Source organism: Balaenoptera physalus (assembly GCF_965194825.1).
Source record: "Balaenoptera physalus genome assembly, chromosome: 15".
NCBI classification, from domain to species: Eukaryota; Metazoa; Chordata; class Mammalia; order Artiodactyla; family Balaenopteridae; genus Balaenoptera; species Balaenoptera physalus.
Genome location: NC_138894.1, coordinates 78,053,301 through 78,075,922, shown reverse-complemented (window position 1 = coordinate 78,075,922; position 22,622 = coordinate 78,053,301). Strand labels below are relative to the sequence as shown.

The 22,622-nt window shown below is 42.5% G+C and overlaps 1 long non-coding RNA gene across 1 annotated transcript; it reads right to left on the bottom strand.

The window, feature by feature from the left end:
• Positions 1-278: 278 nt before the first annotated feature.
• Positions 279-21,223, bottom strand: LOC309644128. The gene is made up of 2 exons (XR_014254262.1): positions 3,514-21,223; positions 279-2,008 (listed from the first exon to the last, which is right to left on the bottom strand). It is a non-coding gene; the product is annotated as an uncharacterized lncRNA (long non-coding RNA).
• Between the last annotated feature and the right edge of the window lie 1,399 nt (positions 21,224-22,622).

The following is a 22,622-nucleotide window of genomic DNA, read 5'->3' as shown; positions in this document are numbered from 1 at the left end:
TGAGAGCGTGGGACAAGGAGACCTGGGCACCAATGCCCCTGCCTGGGCAGGGCTGATGGCATGGCAGCCACTCATATCCATTTCTGGAGCCCTAGGCTGGGATGTCAGGTCAGTCTAAAAGGATTCAAGAACAGTTGGCTATTTACTTTTGGGGAAAAAGGAACCATGCCAAGCTTCCAAAGCACCGTTCCTGGTAAGCAAATGCACACAAACAGCTGTGGTTTGGGCACAGCTGATAAGAGCAGAGCTGGTTATTGGTTTTAAAAAAAAAAAAAAAAAAAAAAGCCAAATTTTAGTGAGGCACCCTAGACTTTCCTTTCTGGCACTATTTGTATGTCAAAGCACAGACTTTGGTGTCAAGACACACTTCTAGTCAAATCTGTGCTCTGCTAGTCTTAGCTCTGTTGGGCAGGTCATATTATCTCCCTGATTCTCAGTTTTCTCATCTATGTATTGCGTAGCTAAAAGGATTAATGAGACGTGTATGTGTAAGTGCTTCACACGGAATCCAGCGCACAGCAGCCCATCAGTAAATACCGGTTTCCTTCTTTTCCCTTCTCAGTGGCTTCTTTCACTGGCCCCCCACCCTCTTTTGAACTTGGGGAGCCTAGAACCCCTCTGCTCTCTGGCACCTTCCCAGGTAGTTTTAAGCAGCCAGGAAAAAGAGAAAGACAGAAACACTGCACCTTTGCCTCCTAGTGGTGAAACAAGCCCATTGCATGGGCAAACAATAAACTACACATTCAAACTTTATTCGTTTATGAATCAGAGGTCGGGTCTCATTTATAAACACGTACCTGAGTCATCAGCAATATATCCCTGTAACTAGAGTTTACTGCTTACTATTCATGGCTAAATACTATCTAGCAGAATAATTAGAAGGCATCGTTAAATATATCACATTCATTTGGTCTGCAGACTGACAAGAACACTAACTCTGTATATTTCGTCTCATGTTCATCTGCTTATAAATGTTAAAGAGCTGATGACCGAGGAGAGCAAGAGGCCCCTGGGTAGTGCAGTGTGGACTTCTTTTTTTTTTGGCTGTGTTGGGTCTTCGTTGCTGTGCGCGGGCTTTCTCTAGTTGCGGCGAGCGGGGGCTACTCTTCGTTGCGGTGCGTGGGCTTCTCACTGCAGTGGCTTCTCTTTTTGCCGAGCTTGGGCTCTATGCGCACAGGCCTCAGTAGTTGCAGCACGTGGGCTCAGTAGTTGCGGCACGCCGGCTCAGTAGTTGTGGCTCGTGGGCTCTAGGGCACAGGCTCAGTAGTCGTGGCGCACGGGCTTAGTTGCTCCGCGGCATGTGGGATCTTCCTGGACCAGGGAATTGACTTCGTGTCCCCTGCATTGGCAGGCAGGTTCTTAACCACTGCGCTACCAGGGAAGTCCCCCAGTGTGGACTTCTTAAGCCCAGGGATATCATAACATCCTAGTCAGGAGCACAGACAAGGGCACCGTGGAGACCTGGAAAAGTGTAACTTTGGAGGTGATCCATGAAGGATTCGATTGACTGAGAGTGGGATGCCCATGCTGTCTCTCAGAAAGGCTGAAAAAATGGGAGCTGGAAGTAGACTCAGCTGCTGCCCCACGCAGCATTCAGAGCAGCTCCTGGCACGTCTGTTCTGAGTTCTGACTGGAGAGCAGTTCCTTCAGAGGCAGGATGGGCCTGGCCGAGAGGAAGTGGGACCCAGAGATCAGACATGCTTGGGGGCTGGTGTTGAGGTGGCACGTGGAGTGGACCCAGCAGCAGGAGAGAGGAGAAGGCCCTACAGTATCCGGTGTGTGTGCTGGGGAGGGGAGGGAACTGGAAGCGAGGAGAGGTTGCAGATTGGTGGGTGTCACTTCGAGTAGTCAGCTGGTGAGTTTGCAGACAGCCCAGCAGTATAACCATGGTTGCAATGCAGAGGTCGTGACCCATATTCCAGCAGGCAGTGTCATGGAGTCTGTGAGCCAGTCATTGGGCCCAGCCAGGCCTGGGGAGGGGCAGAGGAGCCAAGCAGAGCCCCATCTCCTGAGAATGAGGCAGAGGACACTGGTGGGACCCAGCTATAGCATCAGGAGTAGGTTCCAGGCGGAAAACAGTCTTGACTACAAGTCCTGAGCTATGTCCTAGGGCAGTGTGTCTCATATCCTGTTGACCATGGTATCAGGATTATTGGCGGACCTGTCAGAAATGCTGGTTCCTAGGCCCCGCCCCACACCTACCATTCTGGGGGTGGGCACTAAGAATCTATACTTCCAGCGCTCCTCCTCAAGGTGATTCTTATCACACTGAAGTTTGAGAATCACAGACCTAAGGCTAATTAACTCTCCCTTGACCAGCAGAATGAGGCCAGGTGCTCGGGCAGGACCAAGCAGCTGTAACTATGAAATAAGCCTGTACACTACCCACTTCACAACCCACTTCACAATCCCCAAGCAGAAATGCCAGTGGCAGCCACACTCGTCCTGGGGCCAAATAAAAGTTTTACCACATGGTGACCAGTAGGCTCTGGCTTTTGGACTCCAGGGCACCATTTGATTGATCCAGTACTAAAGATGAGACATGTCTCAACATGTTTTTCTTTCCTTTTTTTTTTTTTTTTTAGAAGAATGAAACATGAGTCAATATACACACACAGAACCAGGGTTAGTCTCTGATAAAATAGGTGAGTGGTTTGTTTTGGGCATTGTGTTAGAAGCCCATCCCCAAGATGCCTGTTGCCCTCACATGACGTGAACACCAGAACCCCTCTCTGTGGCACCCCTCACTACCCCCCTGTGGAGTTCTGCATTCTCTGGCATCTTCTTCAACTAACTTCTGCAAAAACCTAAAAATGCAACAAGTAAGGAAGCGTTATGTCATCTGTGATACACATCAACTCAATGAATTAGGTAGTCGTTAAAATTATTATTATAAAGATTTTGTAGAAATTTAGGGAAATATTTATTAAATGTTATTAAGTAATTGTATTATTAAGTGTAGAAAATATCTACATCGTTATAGCTAAAAATATGAAAAACAAAACAATATGCAAAAAATAAAACTTGTGAGAGTTGTGACAATCTGTTAGCAGGGCAGGAATAGAGACGCAGACATAGAGAACGGACGTGTGGACATATAAGGGTGGGAAGGGGGGGTGGGATGAACTGGGAGATTGGGATTGACATATATACACTACCATGTGTAAAATAGATAGCCAGTGGGAACCTGCTGTATAGTGCAGGGAGCTCAGCTCGGTGCTCTGTGGTGACCTAGATGGGTGGGATGGGGGGCGGGGAGGGAGGTCCAAGAGGGAGGGGGTATATGTATACATATAGCTGATTCACTTAGCAGAAACTAATGCAACATTGTAAAGCAACTATACCCCAATAACATAAAATAAAACTTTAAAAAAATGTGCTATAGTGTAACAGTTAATTAAAAGCTAACTTTCTGCTGTTCCTTTTCTTCTCTGAATTACAAGATGATAAACCGTACTCAGGACTGAAACCTACAATAAGAGAACTGTATATAACTGCTGAGTATTCACTAACCTTGAAAGGTCAAAAATATCCCCGGTGAAGTCCACAAGAGATGGGCTGGCTGGCAGCACTGAGCCCAGCCTGTTCTCAGCAACCAGAGCCTGCGCTGCCTGTTCAAGGAGCTTGTCAATGGCCTGATGCAGGTGCAAGTGAAGATGAGCAGCCCCTTAGCAGCTGCTTAAGCAGCAGGCTGGGCGATGCGCTACTGACGGCATGAGAGGGATGATGTCTGGGCTAAGTGGTGTGAAGAGCTCAAACTCTGACCTTTTATTTGGACAACTTCTGTTTGAGCTAGATTGGGAGTTGATTCGCGCCTCATCCTGAGCTGTGCTCCAGGGCAGCAGATTTCAGCCTCTGCCTGTATGTGGACATAGGGAGAAGTAAGCTTGAAAGTGCTAACCTCCTTTCACAGCCTCTGAGGTGAGGGGAGCCTTGATAATAGCCTATAAATACCACAGGATGGAAATGCCAGCAGCTGGCCACTCCAGGGTGCAACTGCATAAACAAGGGGTTTTTATGCAAAGAAACGCAGTCAGAGAAATATTAGCCTGAATGTCAAGTTTTCCTACAGTGAACTCAGCAAGACAGCAAAACCATCTTCCCCTGGGGAAAGAGGGCAGTAGGAGGAAACGCCAGCTCCTGAGGCATAAGGAGAGATTTGGAGGCCTTTGTTGGAGAGAGCAAGCCAACGCCTGTGGGTATGCAGGGCAATGCTTGTGAACCGGAAGAGTGTTAGTACCACTGTGATGCTGGGCGTTGCAGGGAAGAGAGCTGTGAGAAGGTGATGAGAATTATCTTTTTCCGAGGGAAACAATAGGAGGTTCAGTCTCATTGTGATGCTTCCCTTTTCTGCCTTTGGCTCTTCCGATCCCTAGGACTCCTAAGGCTGTAAATGCGCTATCATTGAGTTAATCCCACTCATGGGTCTTAAACAATGGTTCTGTAAAATGGAGATGATTAAAGAAAAAGTTGCCGGCTTGCAGATAAAACTTGAAACAGTGATGTACTGAAATGAAAAATGAAAATTTCACATATAGTCTTACAATTGTAAGGTCTACTGAGGCTCCTCTTCTTAAGCACAGCAACTGCAGTTTGAGTATCTGACGAGAGGTATGCAGTGGGATGGAGTTTTGGCCCCATTAGCACTATTGTAAGCCATAACCTAGGCATGAACAGCTAAAAGAAAAAAGAGGAATTTAATACACAATGTCTTCATACACTCTATAGACACTATAGCTCTTAATTCATGGCTACTAGTTGATTATTCAGTAAATTACCCTCACTCTTTAAAGGTGAGAAACACATTTTATACATTTTTATCTTCAAAATTTTAGTTACCTACATAATAAATTCAAGTCAAGCCTCAACATACAATAATTTGTAAAGAAAATTTAGCACAACATACCAAGATTTATGGGATGCAGCTAGTGCAGTGCTACCTGGGGAGGTCAAGCCCCACCATTAGGCAAGAAACTGAAAGAAAAGACATCCAGATTGGAAAGGAAGAAATAAAGAAAATTTAAGTTTTAATTAATATTCTAAATATAAGTGTTATGGGTTGAATTGTGTCCCCCACAAAAGATATGCTGACATCCTAACCTCATGACCTAAGAATGCAACCTTATTTGGAAATAGGGTCGGTGTAGATGTGATTAGCTAGAATGAGGCCATACTGGCGTAGGATGGGTCCTTAATCCAATACGGCTATGTCCCTAGAAGAAGAGAAACCAGAAACACACAGGGAGAGGGCCATGTGACAGCAGAGATTGAGACTGGAGTGATGCAGCCGTGAGCCAAGTATTGCTGGTGACACCAGAAGTTCGAGAAAGACATGCAATAGATTCTCCCCTATAGCCTTGGGAGAGCATTGCCCTGCCATCACCTTGATTTCAGACTTCCAGGCTCCAGAACCATGAGAGAATACATTTCTGTTGTTTTAAGCCACCCAGTTTGTGGTCATTTGTTCCAGTAGCCCTAGGAAACCAATACAATAAGCAAACAGCAGAAAGACACCCAAGTTGCCTCGCGCTGCTCGGTCATGAGCAGACCTCTGCTCCTTTGCATACGGCCAAGGCCCGTGGGCCCCGGGGCCACCCACGCTGAGCAGATCAGAAAAGTAATTGGACTCTTTTACTGACTCTCTGACCTCCCGCATTGTGACAGAGTCTGTCCCCCATTTCTTCCTCAACAAACTGAGCCTCAGTACTGCTCAGGGGTCTACCTGTCAGAGGAGGTAACCTTATCCCCAGCTCAGGGGTAATCCTGATTAGTCTCAGACGGTGCGGTGATCCCATTCCTCTTGCCAATGACTGGTTTAGGGACAGGCAAGTGAGGGGAGCCCTGCTGGAGAGCTTCTGCGAATGGTTTTCTCACCTTTAATGAGCTGTCCTCTTCTTCCACTGCACATCGTTATAACTCACCACGAAGTTGGGACGATAGCAGACTTCCCATGATCAGGAGGGAGGCCAAGGTCAAAGCTGAAATGCTGAGGATGGCCAAGTGTACAAATAGGAAGGTCACTTCGGTGAGAGGTGAGAGATTGCAGGTGAGAGATGAGAGTGTCTTGGCCAGGGTGGTGATTGGAGGTGGGGAGAAGTTGCTAGATTCTGGGTATATTTTGAAGATAGTGCCCAGAGGATTTAGAGGCTGGATGTGGAGGGTGAGAGAAAAAGAGGAGTCGAGGAAAACTCAAAGGTTTTTAACTTGAGCACCTGAGAGGACGGTGCTGCCGTTCGCTGAGATGGGAGGAGCAGCTTTCACGGGGAGCAGGAGGTCAGCTTCAGAGGTTGAGTTTGAGATGCCACGTCCGAGTGGAGATGTTGAATAGGCAGTGAGACATGTGTGGAGTACAGGAGAGAGGTCCAGCCTGGCGGTATGAATGTAAGCTGCCAGCATACAGATAGTATTAAAGACATGTGACTGAAATCACGAACAGAGCCAGAAAAGAGAAGAGGCCCGAGGACGGAGCCAGAGGCAGCACACAGACTGGGAAAGAGCTGCCGTGTGGATAAAATGAGAAACAACCCTTGACACAAATACATAAGAAAACGCACAAATATATAAGATCAATAATAATAATAGCTTACTATATGCCAGGCTCTGTGCTGTGGTCTGCATATATATTATGTAATTTAATCTTCATCAAACCGCATTAGCAATTTAAAAATACCAGCGAAACGATTCCGAGGCATCATTACGCAAACCAAAATAAATAAAAATGAAACTGTTTAGATGGGGCTGTGGGAAAACTGATGTCCTGAAATGTGGCCAGTGGCACTTTAGCAGGAGAGGATCTGGAAGCAGTGTAACAGGAGCTCTAAAGTCATTCTACCTTTTGACCTTATTTAAGAAGGAAAAAGTAACTCTTACATACATTCCTTGCAGGTCTATCTATAAGCGTAAAAATCTGGAAATGACGCAAGTCATTGCAAAACAGGCTACGAGACATTAACATGAAGGAATAGCCATTGACCCATTAAAAATGGCAAGTATGTGGACTCTGTTGATACAGGTAATGTGATTTGTCTTGGTTAGGATTGCTTCCTTTGGAGGAGAGAATTCCAGACAATTCGCTTAAATGAAGGAAAATTTATTTTGAGAATACAGAGGTATCTCAGGGCTCCCAAGAGCAACAAAATAGATGCAGCTCTCTCAAAGGACTGGGACCTGGACCTGGAAAGTCATCAGGGGCAAGACAAGGCACCTGAATGGTGACACCAATTCCCTCCTTCACCAATCTCAGCCAGGCTCCTCTGAGCCCTTTCCCAAGGGGCCTCAAGCTTGGTCTGTAAGGACTTGAACAAACACTAACATCGTATCTAACAGCTCAAGGTCACATCCTTAGGGTGACCCTAGGCCCCACTAGAAGTGCCTGCCTGAGAAAACTCCAGGTTGCCAAAGGAATTTACAGCTTGTTCCAGAAATACCTGAAGTTAGAGCCCCTTCTCCCAGTCTCTGTGGGAGGGAGGGAGGCTCACTTTGATAAGTCAGTGTTTAACTTTGTTAGTTTTTTTAAAAAATAAATTTATTAATTTATTTAATTTTGGCTGCGTTGGGTCTTCGTTGCTACGCGCGGGCTTTCTCTAGTTGCGATGAGCAGGGGCAACTCTTCGTTGCGGTGCGTGGGCTTCTCATTGCGGTGGCTTCTCTTGCTGCGGAGCAGGGGCTCTAGGCATGCAGGTTTCAGTAGTTGTGACACGTGGGCTCAGTAGTTGTGGCGCACGGGTTTAGTTGCTTCGCGGCACGTGGGATCTTCCCAGACCAGGGCTCGAACCCGTGTCCCCTGCATTGGCAAGCGGATTCTTAACCACTGCAACACCAGGGAAGTCCCTAACTTTGTTAGTATTTAACTTTGGTAAGTTTTCTGACAAAAGCCAGAGAAGCTTAAACGATACATACAAGATAGGCATTTATCAAATTCCCTTTTTTTCTGTAAAAATTTTTGTACTCACAATTTAAAAAATACATTTCTGAACATTTATATAGTGGTTTCTACATATGTGTGGAGGGAGAAATACTCAACTATCATTGGTTTGTATATTAATAGGGAATAAGACTTAAAAGGTGGATTTAGAATAGAAGAATTTAAACAAGGCTGGGTGGTCACTAATTTGAGGCCAGTAATTCTATATTTACAAGGAAATTGTCCCTCATCATGAATTGCCTATTTCTGGTTTCCACACGTGACTCCTACCCACACTCTTTCGCCATGAAGCTTAGTGTTATTTTGTTAGTGGAGCCACATGAGGGGCACAGCCACCTGTAACGTGAAGGAGAGGGCTGCGTGAGGCAGACTGCAGGCTGCTAAACAATGCATTTTCATCGCTTTTCTCCTCTGCCTGGAACATCTATTCCTTCTTCTCGTTGAAATTCCTGTGCATCCTTCAAAGCCCCTGATCAGATGATATTTCCTGTATGGAGCCACCTCTGATCCGCTAGTCAGAATTAATCCCTGCCCTGTGTTGCTATGGCATATTCAATCCTTCTATTATGGAATTTTGTATGTTGCTTTGTAATTAATGGTGTGCACATTTGTCTTTTCTCAAGATCAGGGAATGTGCTTAATTACCTTTGGCTCTCTGGTGTCAGTACAGTGCTTGGCAAATTGTAGGTGCTCAATAAATGCTTGCTGACTCGTTGAATTCCCTGTGCATTCATTCACTCATTTATCCTTTACAGAGCCCTTAATTGGCTGCTAGGGAATAGACATCAGGACTAGTTCAGGTAACTCCAGACCAGTTCTAGCCTGTTCAGGTCGATGCAGCACCTCTCAACTGGGAGTAGGGAGAGGCAAAGAGGGGAGAATTTAAAACAAGGCAGGAGGCAGAGGATATAAGGTTAGCAGCTGGGGAAAAGGAGCTCAGATTCCCACTCTTACATGACCTTCCTTCTCTAGACAACCGTGTCTTTCTGGCTTCCCAGATAGAGGGCTGCTCTGCAATCAGATAGAAGAGATGGAAACGGAATGAGAAGGATTCATACATTTTTCCACTGGGGGGTGGTCTAGGTGAAAACACACATTTATTGGTTTCCTATCGTTATTGAAAAAAATCACCAAAACTCGATGGCTTAAAATAACACAAAATGATTCTTTTATAGTCCTAGAAGTCAGATGTCCAAAATGAGTTTTACAGGGTTAAAGATCAAGGCTTGCAGGGCTATTTCTTTCTGGAGGCTCTAGGAGAGAATTCATTGCCTTTCCGGTTTCTAAAGGGTATCCTCATTCCTTGGCAGGGGGCCCCACCACACACAGCCTTTTTTCCCCTCTGCTTCCATCATCCCATTGCCTTCAACCTACTTCAATCCCGTTTCCCTCTTATAAAGACTTTTGTGATTACATTGGGCCTATCCGGATAAGCCAAGATCATTTCCCCAGCTCAAAATCCTTAACTTAATCATACCAGCAAAGTCCCTTTTCCCTTTTGTCATATACGGTAACATTCACCGGTTCCAAGGATTAGGATGTGGACATCTCAGGGGGACCATTATTCAGCCTATTACAACATGCTTAATGTGAACATCTTCACCATAACAAAAAAGCCCCCTTATCCAAAAGGCTCTTACCTGGGATTTCTAGCCTCTTTAATAACTGCAGCAAATCAATGACACAACTGACTCATTGATCTTTTGTATAATTTAACATTGCTGGGACTTTAACATTGCTGGGAAAAAGTGATAAGGCCAAAAACCAGCCCACTGAAAACATAATAGCTTAAGAGATAAGAGCCACTGCTAAAAAGATACATGCACTTAGGGTTCACAGTCTATCAAGGACCCAGAGGAATAGAAAGAGTATCATTTATAATGAGCTTCACAATACTATATAGAACAATAAGTGTAATAATTTGGGAAATTGTAAAGCATTGTGTCAATTTCAGGGATATGATTATCCCTAGGTGGAATTAGTGTATTTGTTTATGTGTATGTTTCTTTCCCACTGTACTCCCCCATAGGAATGTCAGTGCCAGAAGAGCAAAAACCTCGTGTCTTATGTCCCTAGGGTCTTGAATTAACCTTAGAACATAGTAAATACCAGTAAGTATCTGAATACATTTTTAAAAATATATGCTACTAAATTTCCATTCCTTAAGAAATAAATGAGGGGACTTCCCTGGTGGCGCAGTCATTAAGAATCCACCTGCCAATGCAGGGGACACAGGTTCGATCCCTAGTCCGGGAAGATCCCACATGCCGCGGAGCAACTAAGCCCGTGCGCCACAACTACTGAGCCTGTGCTCTAGAGCTCGCGAGCCACAACTACTGAGCCCACGTGCCACATCCACTGAAGCCCACATGCTCTAGAGCCCATGCTCCACAACAAGAGAAGCCACTGCAATGAGAAGCCCGCACACTGCAACGAAGAGTAGCCCCCACTCGCCCCAACTAGAGAAAGCCTGCGCGTGCAGCAATGAAGACCCAACACAGCCAAAAATCATAAACAAAAATAAATGTATAAAAAAAAGAAAAAGAATGAGAGTTCTAAAAAATAAAAAAGAATATGTGTAAGGAACACTAGCTCACTCCTGTATCCAGCCAGCTTTCTTCCCCACAAATATTTGTATATGCATGTAATTTAACATGCACGCTCCCCAACACCATGTCTTCCCCCAGGGGTGGGGGGCGTGTCTTGATAAGTTGCCAAGACCCCTGGCTCATCTGATACCAGGCATCCTGCTCAGACCTCTTTAAAAGGCAGTGATCCACTAAGTGGTCCCATCTACCACGGGAGCGATGAGCAAGCAGCTGATCTCGGTTCTGCCTCACCTTGTACAGTTCCACAGTAGACGCTGCATTTTTTTGCCTCTGCCTGTTCTTACCAGGCCAGTCCAGTCCTGCCTGCTCTTCATCCTGGGATGCCTGCTGCACTCCAGCTTGGCATAGCTTTGAGGTTGTTGGCTCCAAACCAGGTCCTGTTCATCTGCCCCTCCCAAGCCCACACAATAGAGAATTTGACCCCGCCAACACAAACCATTCAGGGAATTATAACACGTGGAACGCAAGAATGGCCATCACCAGCTCCGCTCTGGAAGAGTATATGTGGAAAGAGTACGGAGTCTGCCCAGCCTTGCACGGCTCAAATCTTGGGTTACCACATAGTAGCTGTGTTTTTGAACAAGACATGCAATCTTGTAAAGCCTCAGTTTCCTCGTTTGTACCATGGAGATGATACAGTAAAACCTCACTCCACCATAAGGTGATGGGTGGGCAAAAGAAGACAATCTTATAAAATGCAAGGGCCTGCTTTGAGAAGTTAATGAAATGACTTGGATTTGGGTTCTGGCTATGTGAACCAAATCCTTTCCAGTCTCAGCTGTGGTTTGGTGCCCCCTGTGCATTGTTTACTCTGGTTTAAATATTGATGGGGACAAGCATGGGTCCTGTGACTGGCTAAAGCTCCCAGGACAGCAGCAATCATTCCAGGAATCTCCTAGTTCTCTGGCACCCATTGTGTCTTTTGGATCCAGGGAAATTTGGCTGGAGGAATACTGAGGACACAGGGACTCACTCTCTGCCTCCCCACCTCCCCAGAGAAGGCCCTCCCTAAAGTAGGAACTTTAGCTCATCCCATGTGAGAACAGAGGCTGGGAGAAGGCCAGGAGTTGGGAGTCAACAACTGTGTGATATCTGAATTTGCTTTATTGAAGAGTTTTACTTTTAATGCCTATTCCATTAGTGTTGTTGTGAGGATTAGGGTTGATATAGGAACGTGTCTTGGTGCTTGGCATGTAGTATTTGCTTATTAAATGGTGCATTCCACAAATGTTTATTAAGCACCTATTATGTCCTGGCCACTAGACTGGGTCCTAGGACTACAGCAGTAAATAAGATACATGTTGTTCCTGCCCTCGTGAAGCTTATAGTTTAGCAGAAATAACAGCTTAGAGCAACTTGGAAGCTATGAAGTTTAAGCTATCATCATATTTTTTTTTCTAAACAATCATCTTTCCCTAAACATTTTAAAACACTTGAGATCTTCTTTGTATATTTTGGAACAGAATACTCCTTTCTCTTCTCTAAAGAAGTGATTCTCAACCAGGGTCGATTTTGCTGCCCAGGAGACATTCGGCAATGTCTGGAGACATTTTTTGGGGGGTGGGGGGAGGTGTGCTACTCTCGTGGGTGGGGCTAAGGATACTCCTAAACATCCTACAGTCACGGGACAGCCCCCAACACAGTCTCACCTGGCCCCAGATTTCAGAACGCCAAGACTCAGACACCATGGTCTAGAGGGGACCTGCTTGGTCCACAATCTGTTATTTTTGGCTACGAAGGGAGAGAAACGCATCACCCTTACAAGTCTTAGAAAAACTGTCCCTTCTGTTCTGTGCCCTATGCCACTTGCCCGTGTCAGAGCAGGGAAAGGGGAGGAGGCTCTTCCAACTTCTCCATCCAGAAGCACGTTCCTGTCAGGGGCAGAGAGAATTGAGCTGGGAGTCTGTTTCAGAGTATCCAGCACTATACCTGCATTTGGTGAGCTTATATTTGACCGATTCTCTTACAGAAGTAAGTTTTCAAACGAAAAGCTCCTGGAAAAGATCTTGTCTTTAAAACCCTACCAAGATATGCACATAAGCCACATTATCTCAAGGCCACTGAACCCAAGTTTTCAGTTCATTTGGTTTTCTTTATTTTAAAAGTGTTTTAAAAGCTTGTCTGGGCATAATTAATCCAATTTGGTCTTTGGGGTGGTCCAGGCTTCCAGAGTGACTGGTTTTTTGATCTGATGTTTCTCTCACATATGTTCAGCAATAAAATTTTGGACAAAGCAGAGGATGAGGAAGAGTGAGGCAAAATAAAATGAAGCCAGAAGGAGATGGAGGGAGTGAGGGAGGGAGGGAGGGAGGGAGGAGAATCAAAGGAGTGGGGGTGGGGTGCGGGACAGGGGAGGGGAGGAGAACAAGCACAGAAGGAATGGAAAGGGCTAGTCTTAAATTTCCAGGCTTCAAGAGCCCTGGTTCCCCAACTCTGTTTACTTCTTTGCCTTCTATACTGCTTTCCAGAAGCACTGCGTTGGATTCTAGCCTACTTTTCTCTCCTCCAGCTTCTGGGTAGAGGCGGGAGCTCCTGTCTCACAGCTGGATTCTGAAGCAGAATCCTGTGGTGAAGCAGTATAACCCTCTGAAGAGAAGCTAGAATGAGTTTGCGAAATTCAAGACTATTTTTTCATGCTCATTCACCTTATCAGAGTAGATTGTCAGTAAATGCATACTGTTGTTGTTGATGATGAAGTTTGAATATCCACTAGTCAGTACCAGCCACAGGCTGGATGTATGCCTCATGTCCCCACTCAGATGGGTTGGATGATGATTCAAACTGTGACGTAAATCCTTTGAACTCTGTATTTCATGTCCCATTGGCTGAATGAGCTACACGCCTTTTCTTAGAAATGAAATTTGAGTTTAAAATGTGCAAACATCTGATCTGAAATGTGCAAAACATTTTTTTTCCAGTGCAGTGTTTTACTTGGAACTTGTTTCAGATGTTAGATATGCTGGTCCAGATTCTCGGATGTAACAGTTTGTTTGAGCCCACCCGCAGATGTTATGCCTCTATCATAAAGTCATCCACAACAGAAAGTAACTTAACCAGAATCATTTGTAGTACTGGTGGTGAACAGAATTTTGTGTTCTATTAAGCATCATTCTTCATTTAAAAAATTTTGTCACTGGCTGATGCCATGTGTTCTATAGCACTTCCCTAATATAAATAAGACTTTAATGAAAGCTACACTGAGGGCTTCCCTGGTGGCACAGTGGTTGAGAATCTGCCTGCCAGTGCAGGGCACACGGGTTCGAGCCCTGGTCTGGGAAGATCCTACATGCCGCGGGGCAACTGGGCCCGTGAGCCACAACTACTGAGTCTGCGCGTCTGGAGCCTGTGCTCCGCAACAGAGAGGCTGCAACAGTGAGAGGCCCGCGCACCGCGATGAAGAGTGGCCCCCGCTCGCCACAACTAGAGAAAGCCCTCGCACAGAAACGAAGACCCAACACAGCCAAAAACAATAAATAAATTAAAAAAAAAAAAAAAAAAGCTACACTGAGACAATATTTCATTGCTTAGACTTGCCCCTATTGACCTTCAATAATGAAACTCTTCTTGACCCCAAACCTTAATGATGTAAGCACATATCTTGACCAAAGTACTTTCCTTCTCTTGAATTTCTCTAACTTTGGTTTTCAGTTCAACTCTTAGGGACTCAGTGAGAGTATCTTCTGGCTTCCTTATGGCATGATATTTAATAAACTCCCCACATGCCTTGCACACAGCATGTAAGTGTTGGTTAGATGGAGGAACAAGGCGAGCTTTGCAAAATGGGTATCAGTGGAGCACGCAGCTGACGTCAGGCTGCATGGTTCACCGAGGGCCTCTCTTTGCTCTTTGTCCCTCATCTGGGCATTTCCAGGACTGAGGGCGCTCTCGCCAGGCCAGCCTGCTTCCAGGTCTCAATAGAGCCATTGTGCCGGAGACTGAAACAGTCTCGTCATCGCCATGGTCTCCCTCGGGGCAATCTGACAATCCTCAGTCAGCTCACACGTCTGCTCCTCCAGGCCCAAGGTCAGGCCTTTTACATGGAAGCCCCAGCTGGTGAGAGGAACGGGAACGATGAGTCCTGAAAATTCTTCACTCTTTGTTCTTCTGATGGGTGACAAGATAATTAGTCCAAATGAGATGCAGCCTCTCCCAGGCTGTATTTAGCCGAATTGCAGAGCTTTCTTTCCCCTGGAGGAGCCTGGGACTCCTCGCTAGGAGATGGCAGTACCAGAAGGGGAACAAAATCAAGCAGGCTGGCCACAGCCATGGCAGGGCATGCTCCCCCCGTCACAGAAGCGGGATGGCGGTGCAGCTGGCGTCCAGGATTCAGGAAACCAGGGTTCCCCGCCCAACTCTGCCACGCAGACTCTGTATAACTGAAGACCTTTATCCCCTCTGGCCCTCAGATTTTTGTATGTTAAATAAACATGATAATCTCTTCCTCACAGGAGCGTGATGAAGATGAAATGGGATACATTTTTAAAAGCATTTTATGAATTGTAGATGTGTGATACGGATGGAGGTATTGCCATGAATAATAGAAGCGCCCAGATGTCGCCCTTTACAGGGGACCAGAGCCCACTTAACTTTGACATGTGAGGTTCTGTCATACTTATGAAGTACGTTCGCCATCATCTTCTCTCCTGTCCTCTCTGGGACCACTCTTTCCCAATCCTCAAGCACATGGTTAATGCTCAATAGATATTTGATTGCAAATATTACTATTTGCGATAAAATATTAAAATAGAGAAAAATTGTTTCAGTAAGCAGAAAAGTTGCACTATGTATCTAATTGTCTAAAATACATATTTGCAAATAAATTGAGGAGAGGTGATGTTTAAAAGAGCATTTTTAAAATTCCCAACAAGTACACTTAAAAGAGTATGTGGGCTTCCCTGGTGGCGCAGTGGTTGAGAATCTGCCTGCTAATGCGGGGCACACGGGTTCGAGCCCTGGTCTGGGAGGATCCCACATGCCACGGAGTGGCTATGCCCGTGAGCCACAACTACTGAGCCTGCGCGTCTGGAGCCTGTGCTCCGCAAGAAGAGAGGCCGCGATAGTGAGAGGCCCGCGCACCGCGATGAAGAGTGGCCCCCGCTTGCCACAACTAGGGAAAGCCCTCGCACAGAAACGAAGACCCAACGCGGCCAAAAATAAATAATAATAAAATAAAAAAATTAATTTTAAAAAACGATAAAAAAAGAGAGTATGTAACATTGATATGCCTTTATTTATCCCTTCAGCTTTTTAAATTTAATAATTTTAATATAATTTGAAATTATTTAACTCTTCCCTGTTACTGATAAGACTTAAAAAAAACCTTCCTTCCCCTTCTTGTTTTGTTTTATTTCTCCATCTCTCAAATGTAAAAGAAAATTTTAAATTGCAAATGAAGAATTCTATTTAATTCAACATAGATTTACTGAACATCTACTATGCAGAACTGAAAAAGAAGATTGAGATCTATAATTGTTTTTTTTTCCTCCAGTTCACCCCTGTCATAAAATTCCAGTTACAACAAACACATGGATAGACTTCCATTCAATACCCTGTATCTCGGTGTTTTGAAGCTTTTCTTCAATCTAATTAATACATGCAATCCATATTATTGGATAATAATGTACCGTCCCTTCTCCGTAACTCATCGTACACCCTCCCCCCACCCCTGGCACCTTTCAGTCAAACAATGAGATTGAAGCTTATTGCCCTAGGAAAGAGAAGCATGGACACTGGCTGAAACAAAGAAGTTATAGCTCAGCTTTGTGCTTCAAACTAGACTTTTTTTTAAAGTTCATTACATCAAACTAAAAAGCTTCTGCACAGCAAAGGAAATCATCAACAAAATGAAAAGGCAACCTACTGAATAGTTGAAAATATTTGTAAATCATATATCTGATAAGGGGTTAATATCTAAAATATATAAAGAATTCATACAACTCAATAGCAAGAAAACAAACAACCTTATTAAAAACTGGGCAGAAGATCTGAACAGATATTTTTCCAAAGAAGACATACAGATGGCCAACAGGTACATGAAAAGATGCTCAGCATCACTAATCATCAGGGAAATGCAAGGCAAAACCACAATGAGATATCACTTCACACCTGTTAGAATGGCTATTATTAAAAACAATAAATAACAAGTGTTGGTGAGGAATGCACTGTTGGTGGGAATGTAAACTCGTGCAGCCACTATGGAAAACCGTATGGAGGTTCCTCAAAAATTTTAAAATAGAACTACCATATGATCCAGCAATGCCAATTCTTGATATTTATCCAAAGAAAACAAAAACACTAACTTGAACATATGCACCACCAAGTTCATTGCAACATTATTTACAATAGCAAAGATATGGAAGCAACCTAATTGTCCATCAATGCATGAGTGGATAAAGAAATTTTATAAAAGACATGGAGGAAACTTAAATGCATGTTACTGAAAGAAGGCAATCTGAAAAGGCTACATATGCTATGATTCCAACTACACAACATCCTGGAAAAGGCAAAACAATGGAGACAATAAAGAAGATCAGTGTTTGCCAGGGGTTGGGGGGAGGGGGGGAGGGAGGGATAGGTAGAGTACAGAGGATTTTTAGGGCAGTGAAACCACTCTGTACCACACTATAATGGTGGATACATGTCACTATACATTTGTCAAAACTCATAGAAGGTACAACACTAATGTAAACTACGGACATTGGGTGATAATGATGTTTCAACTGATTTTAATAAATATACCACTCTGGTGTGGGATGTTGGTAGTTGGTGGGTAGGGAGGTTGCAGGTATACGTTAACTCTCTGTACTTTCCCTTCAGTTTTGCTGTAACCCTAAAACTCTTCTAAAAAATGTTTATTAAAAAAATATATGAATCAATAACTGAAAGAACTGCAAGGAGAAAGAGAGAAATCTACCACTGTAGTTGAAAATTTCAATATTCCTCTCTCAATAATTGATAGAGCAAGTAGATAGAAAAATCAGTAAAAATATGGACTTTTTCAACCAAATTGACTTAATTGAAATTTATGGTACACTACCCCAATGGCAGCAGAATACACATTTTTCTTTTCAAAAACACACAGAATGTTATGAGCCATAAAACAAGTCTTAATAGATTTAGGATTCAAGTCACACAAAGTATGTTCTCTGACTACAATGGAATTAAAATAGAAATCTATAAGAGGTTGATATCTGAAAAGTCTTCAAATATCTTGAAACTAGATAACACACCTCTAAATTACACATTGGTCAAAGAAGAAATCAAAATCAAAATTAGAAAGTATTTTGAACTGCAGAGAAATAAAACAACAACATATTATAATTGTTGGAATGCTACTAAAGCAGTACTTGGGAAATTTATAGTACTAAACACATTATAAAAAAAGAAAATTCTTGAATTAATGACATCAGCTTCCATATTAAGACATTAGACAAAAAAGAACAAATTAAGCCTAAAATAAGCAGAAGAAATGAAACATAATAATAAGTATCAGAGTGGAAATCAATGAAGAAGAAAACAGAGAACCAATAGAGAAAGTCAATGAATCCAAAGCTGATTGAATTTTCTGATGTCGATCAATGTAATTCATCATATTAACAAACTGAAAAAGAAAACCCATATCAAATCAATAAATGAAGAAAAGGCATTTGACAAAATCCAACATCCATTCCTGATTTAAAAAAAAAAAAACAACAAAAAACCCCCAACTCTTGGCAGGTAATAAAAGGGAACATCCTTAGCCTGATGAAGGGCATCTAGGAAAAACCTTTAGCTAACATCATACTTAATATGAAATACTAAATGCTTTCTCTGTAAGAGAAGGAAAAAGGATTTCCACTCTCACCATTTCTATTCTACATTGTACTACAGGTTCTAGCCAGTGAGGTCAGGTAAGAAAAAGAAAGGTTATCCAGAATAAAACTTTTTGTCTTTGGAGATAACAGTCATCTATAATCTGATGGAATGTACAAAGAAGCTAATAAGTGATAATAAAACTAATAAGTGAGTTTAGCAAGGTAGAATACAAAATCAGCATAAAAATATAAATTGTTTTCCATCAATTATCATTTCATCATATCTACCAACTGATGCTCAAAAATTGTGTTGAAGTTTTAAATTGAAAAAATTTTTGTCACTTACAATATCATTAAAATTTTTTTAATGTAGGGTTAAATCTGACAAAAGATACAAAAGACTTATTTACTGAAACCTATAAGACATTGCTGAGAGAAACTAAAGAACATATAAATGAATGGAATAATGGGTTGATGGTGAAATACTGTTAAGATCTCAATTCTCTCTAAATTGATGTATATCATAAACACAATCCTAATCAAAATGCTGTTTGTATAGAAACTGACATCTGATTCTATAATTCATATGGAAATCAAAGGACTAAATAAAATAATTGGAAAAACGGGCAAAAGAGTTGAACTGACACTTCATGAAAAAAGGTATATGGATGACAAATAAGCACATAAAAAGATGTTCCACAACATTAGTCATTAGGAAGATAACACTACACACTTATTAAAATGGCTAAAATTTAAAACACTGACCCAAATGTTGACGAGGATATGGAGAAACTAGATCTCTCATACCATTGGTGGGGATTTAAAATAGTACTACAATCACTTCAGAAAATATTAATAGTTTTGCAGCTTCTTAAAAAGCTAAACATAACACCTACCATATTGTCCTGCCGTTCCACTCCTAGGTATTTGCCCAAGAGAAATGAAAGCATATATCCGTACCAAGAGTTGTACATAAATGTTCATAGTGGCTATATTTGTAATAGTCAAACACTAGAAACAACTCAGGTGTCCACACAATAGAATACTACTCAGCAATAAACAGAAATGAACTACTCATACAGGTGACAACACAGATGAATGTCAAAATAACTGTACTGAGTGAAAGAAGCCAAGCAGTAAAAAATACATACTGTGAATTCCCTGGCGGGCCAGTGGTTAGGACTCCGCACTCTTACTGCCAAGTGCCTGGGTTCAATCCCTGGTCGGGGAACTAAGATCCCACAAGCCGCGCAGTGCAGCCAGAAAACAAAAACAAAACAAACAAACAAAAACATACTGTATGATTCCATTTGTATAAAATTCTTGAAAATGCAAACTAATCTGTAGTGACTGAAAGATCAGTGGTTGCCTGGGGATGGTGTCAGCAGGGCTGGAGGGACTACAAAGAAGCCCAGGGAAATTGTAGAGGTGACAACTGTGTTCATAGTCTTGATTGTGGTGGTACAATATGTCAAAACTTATCACACTGTATGCTTGAAATATGTACTGTTTGTTATATATCAGTCATAATTTAATAGAACTGCTAAAAAAATTTAAACAGTAGAACTAGGAAAAAAAAAAGCAGGGGTTAAATTTTTTACAAACAATGTATTGTTAAAAGGCTTCTTAAGCACATCATGAAAACAAAAGTCTTTAAGGAAAATGATCAATTTAATTACAGAAAATTTAATGTTTCTGTATAGCAAAACAGACTATAAACAAGAATGGGGGACATGAAACTAGGAAAAATACGTGCAACAAACATTGCAAAAATTAGTATCCTTATTATATGAAGAACACTTACTGAGGAAATTATGGAACATTCTAAGCTACAAGGATATATTGTACAGCACAGGGAATATAGCCAATATTTTATAACTTTAAATGGAGTATAATCTATAAACATTTTGAATTAATATGTTGTTCACCTGAAACTAATATATGGTGAATCAACTATATCTCAATTAAAGAAATTTTTTTAATGGAACACTCTAATAGGAAACTTGACGGAAGTCCTGTTGAGACAATTCACAAAGAAGCAGAAGTAGCTCACATACAGAGGTATTTGACTTCACTAAAAAATTTTAAAGCTCACATTTAAAAAATGAAGTAGCTTTTTGCCTCTCAGATCAACAAAAGATGTCCGCTACAAGAATTCTACTCTTCACTAGCGTTGCTTAATATGTCAGAGGAGGATGGTTAATAGTTTTGCTTATTTTTAAAAGTGCTTCCTTCTTGTTGTCATCAATTCCTGGTAACCTTCAGCACTGATGATACATTTTGGGTTCCTGGCTGTACTGGTTGTACTAAGTCTGGGTTCCTGGTTGTACTTGGTTCTATTCTCAGCTGTAACTTCTTAGGTCCAAGGACACTTTTCTGAGTCATTGCACAGGGTGGGCTCCAAGAGCTTTGCTTCCTTCAAAGATGCATGGCTTCTTCTAAGGTCATCACTAGTTTCTCCAGTGCTACAGGGTCTTTTTTAACTCCATTGGTTGAACTTACATACTTTATTTCCTTAAAACCTTTTTTAAATAAACATTCTTGGGACTTCCCTGGTGGTGCAGTGGTTAAGAACCTGCCTGCCAATGCAGGGGACACGGGTTCGAGCCCTGATCTGGGAAGATCCCACATGCTGCAGAGCAACTAAGTCCATGCGCCACAACTACTGAGCCTGTGCTCTAGAGCCCACGAGCCACAACCATTGAGTCCGCGTGCTGCAACTACTGAGCCTGTGCGCCTAGAGCCTGTGCTCCACAACAAGAGAAACCACCGCAATGAGAAGCCCGCGCACCGCAACGAAGAGTAGCCCCCGCTCCCTGCAACTAGAGAAAGCCCTCGCGCAGCAACGAAGACCCATCACAGCCAAAAATAATAAATAAAATAAATTTATAAAACAAAAAACAGGGCTTCCCAGGTGGCGCAGTGGTTGGGAATCTGCCTGCCAATGCAGGGGACACGGGTTCGAGCCCTGGTCTGGGATGATCCCACGTGCCGCGGAGCAGCTAAGCCCGTGAGCCACAACTACTGAGCCTGCGCGTCTGGAGCCTGTGCTCCGCAACGGGAGAGGCCGCGACAGTGAGAGGCCCGCACACCGTGATGAAGAGTGGCCCCCACTCGCCGCAAGTGGAGAAAGCCCTCGCACAGAAACGAAGACCCAACACAGCCATAAATAAATAAATTTATAAAACAAACAAAAAAACAACAAAAAAAAAAACAAAAAACATTCTCATGTTGTTCAGAAAATGTGTCACAAGTTTTATTTCTCTATCCACTTTGAGTTTCCTTTTGCTTTTGTTTTCTATTGTGGTAAAATACACATTAAAATTTACCATTTTAACCATTTTTAAGTGTACAGTTGGCATTAAGTACATTCACATTGTTATGCAACCATCACTACCATCCATCTCCAGAACTTTAAACACTAACTCCCCATTCCCCTCTACCTTTATTCCCTGGCAACCACCATTCTACTTTCTGTCTCTAGGAATTTGACTATTCTAGGTACCTCATATAACTGGAATCATACAGTATTTGTCCTTTTATGTCTGGCTTATTTCACTGAGCATAATGTCAAGGTTCATCCATGTTGTATTATGTGTCAGGATTTCGTTCCTTTTTAAGGTTGAATAATATCCTCATATGTATATACCACATCATTTATCCATTCGTGTTGTTTCCCCTTTTAGCTATTGCGAATAATGTTGCTATGAACATTGGTGTACAAATCTCTGTTCCTGCTTTCATTCCTTTTGGGTGTATATCCAGAAATTGCTGGATCATAAGGTACTTCCATTTAATTGTTTTGAGAAGCAAACTGTTTTCCACAGTGGTTGCACCTATTTACATTTCCACCAGCAATGCACAAGCATTCAATTTTTCTACATCCTTGCTGACATTGCTTTATTTTTTGACGATCAATATAGCTATCCTAATGTGTGTGAAGTTGTATCTCATTTGCATTTCCTTAGTGATTAGTGATGTTGAGCATCTTTTTGTGTGCTTATTGGCCACCTGTATGTATCTTTTGGAGATTTATCCAAGTCCTTTACTGAAGTCCTTTATTCAAGTACTTTTTAAATTGGTTGTTGGGTTGTAGGAATTTCTTATGTATTATGAATACTGATTTTTAAAATTAAATATATGAAATATTTGCAAATACTGATATTTTCTCCCATTCTGTGGGTTGCCTTTTCACTGTTGATAATGGCCTTTGATGCACAGGTTTTTAATTTTTAATGAAATCCAATTTATCTCTTCTTTTGTTGCCTGTGCTTTTGGCATCATATCCAAGAAATC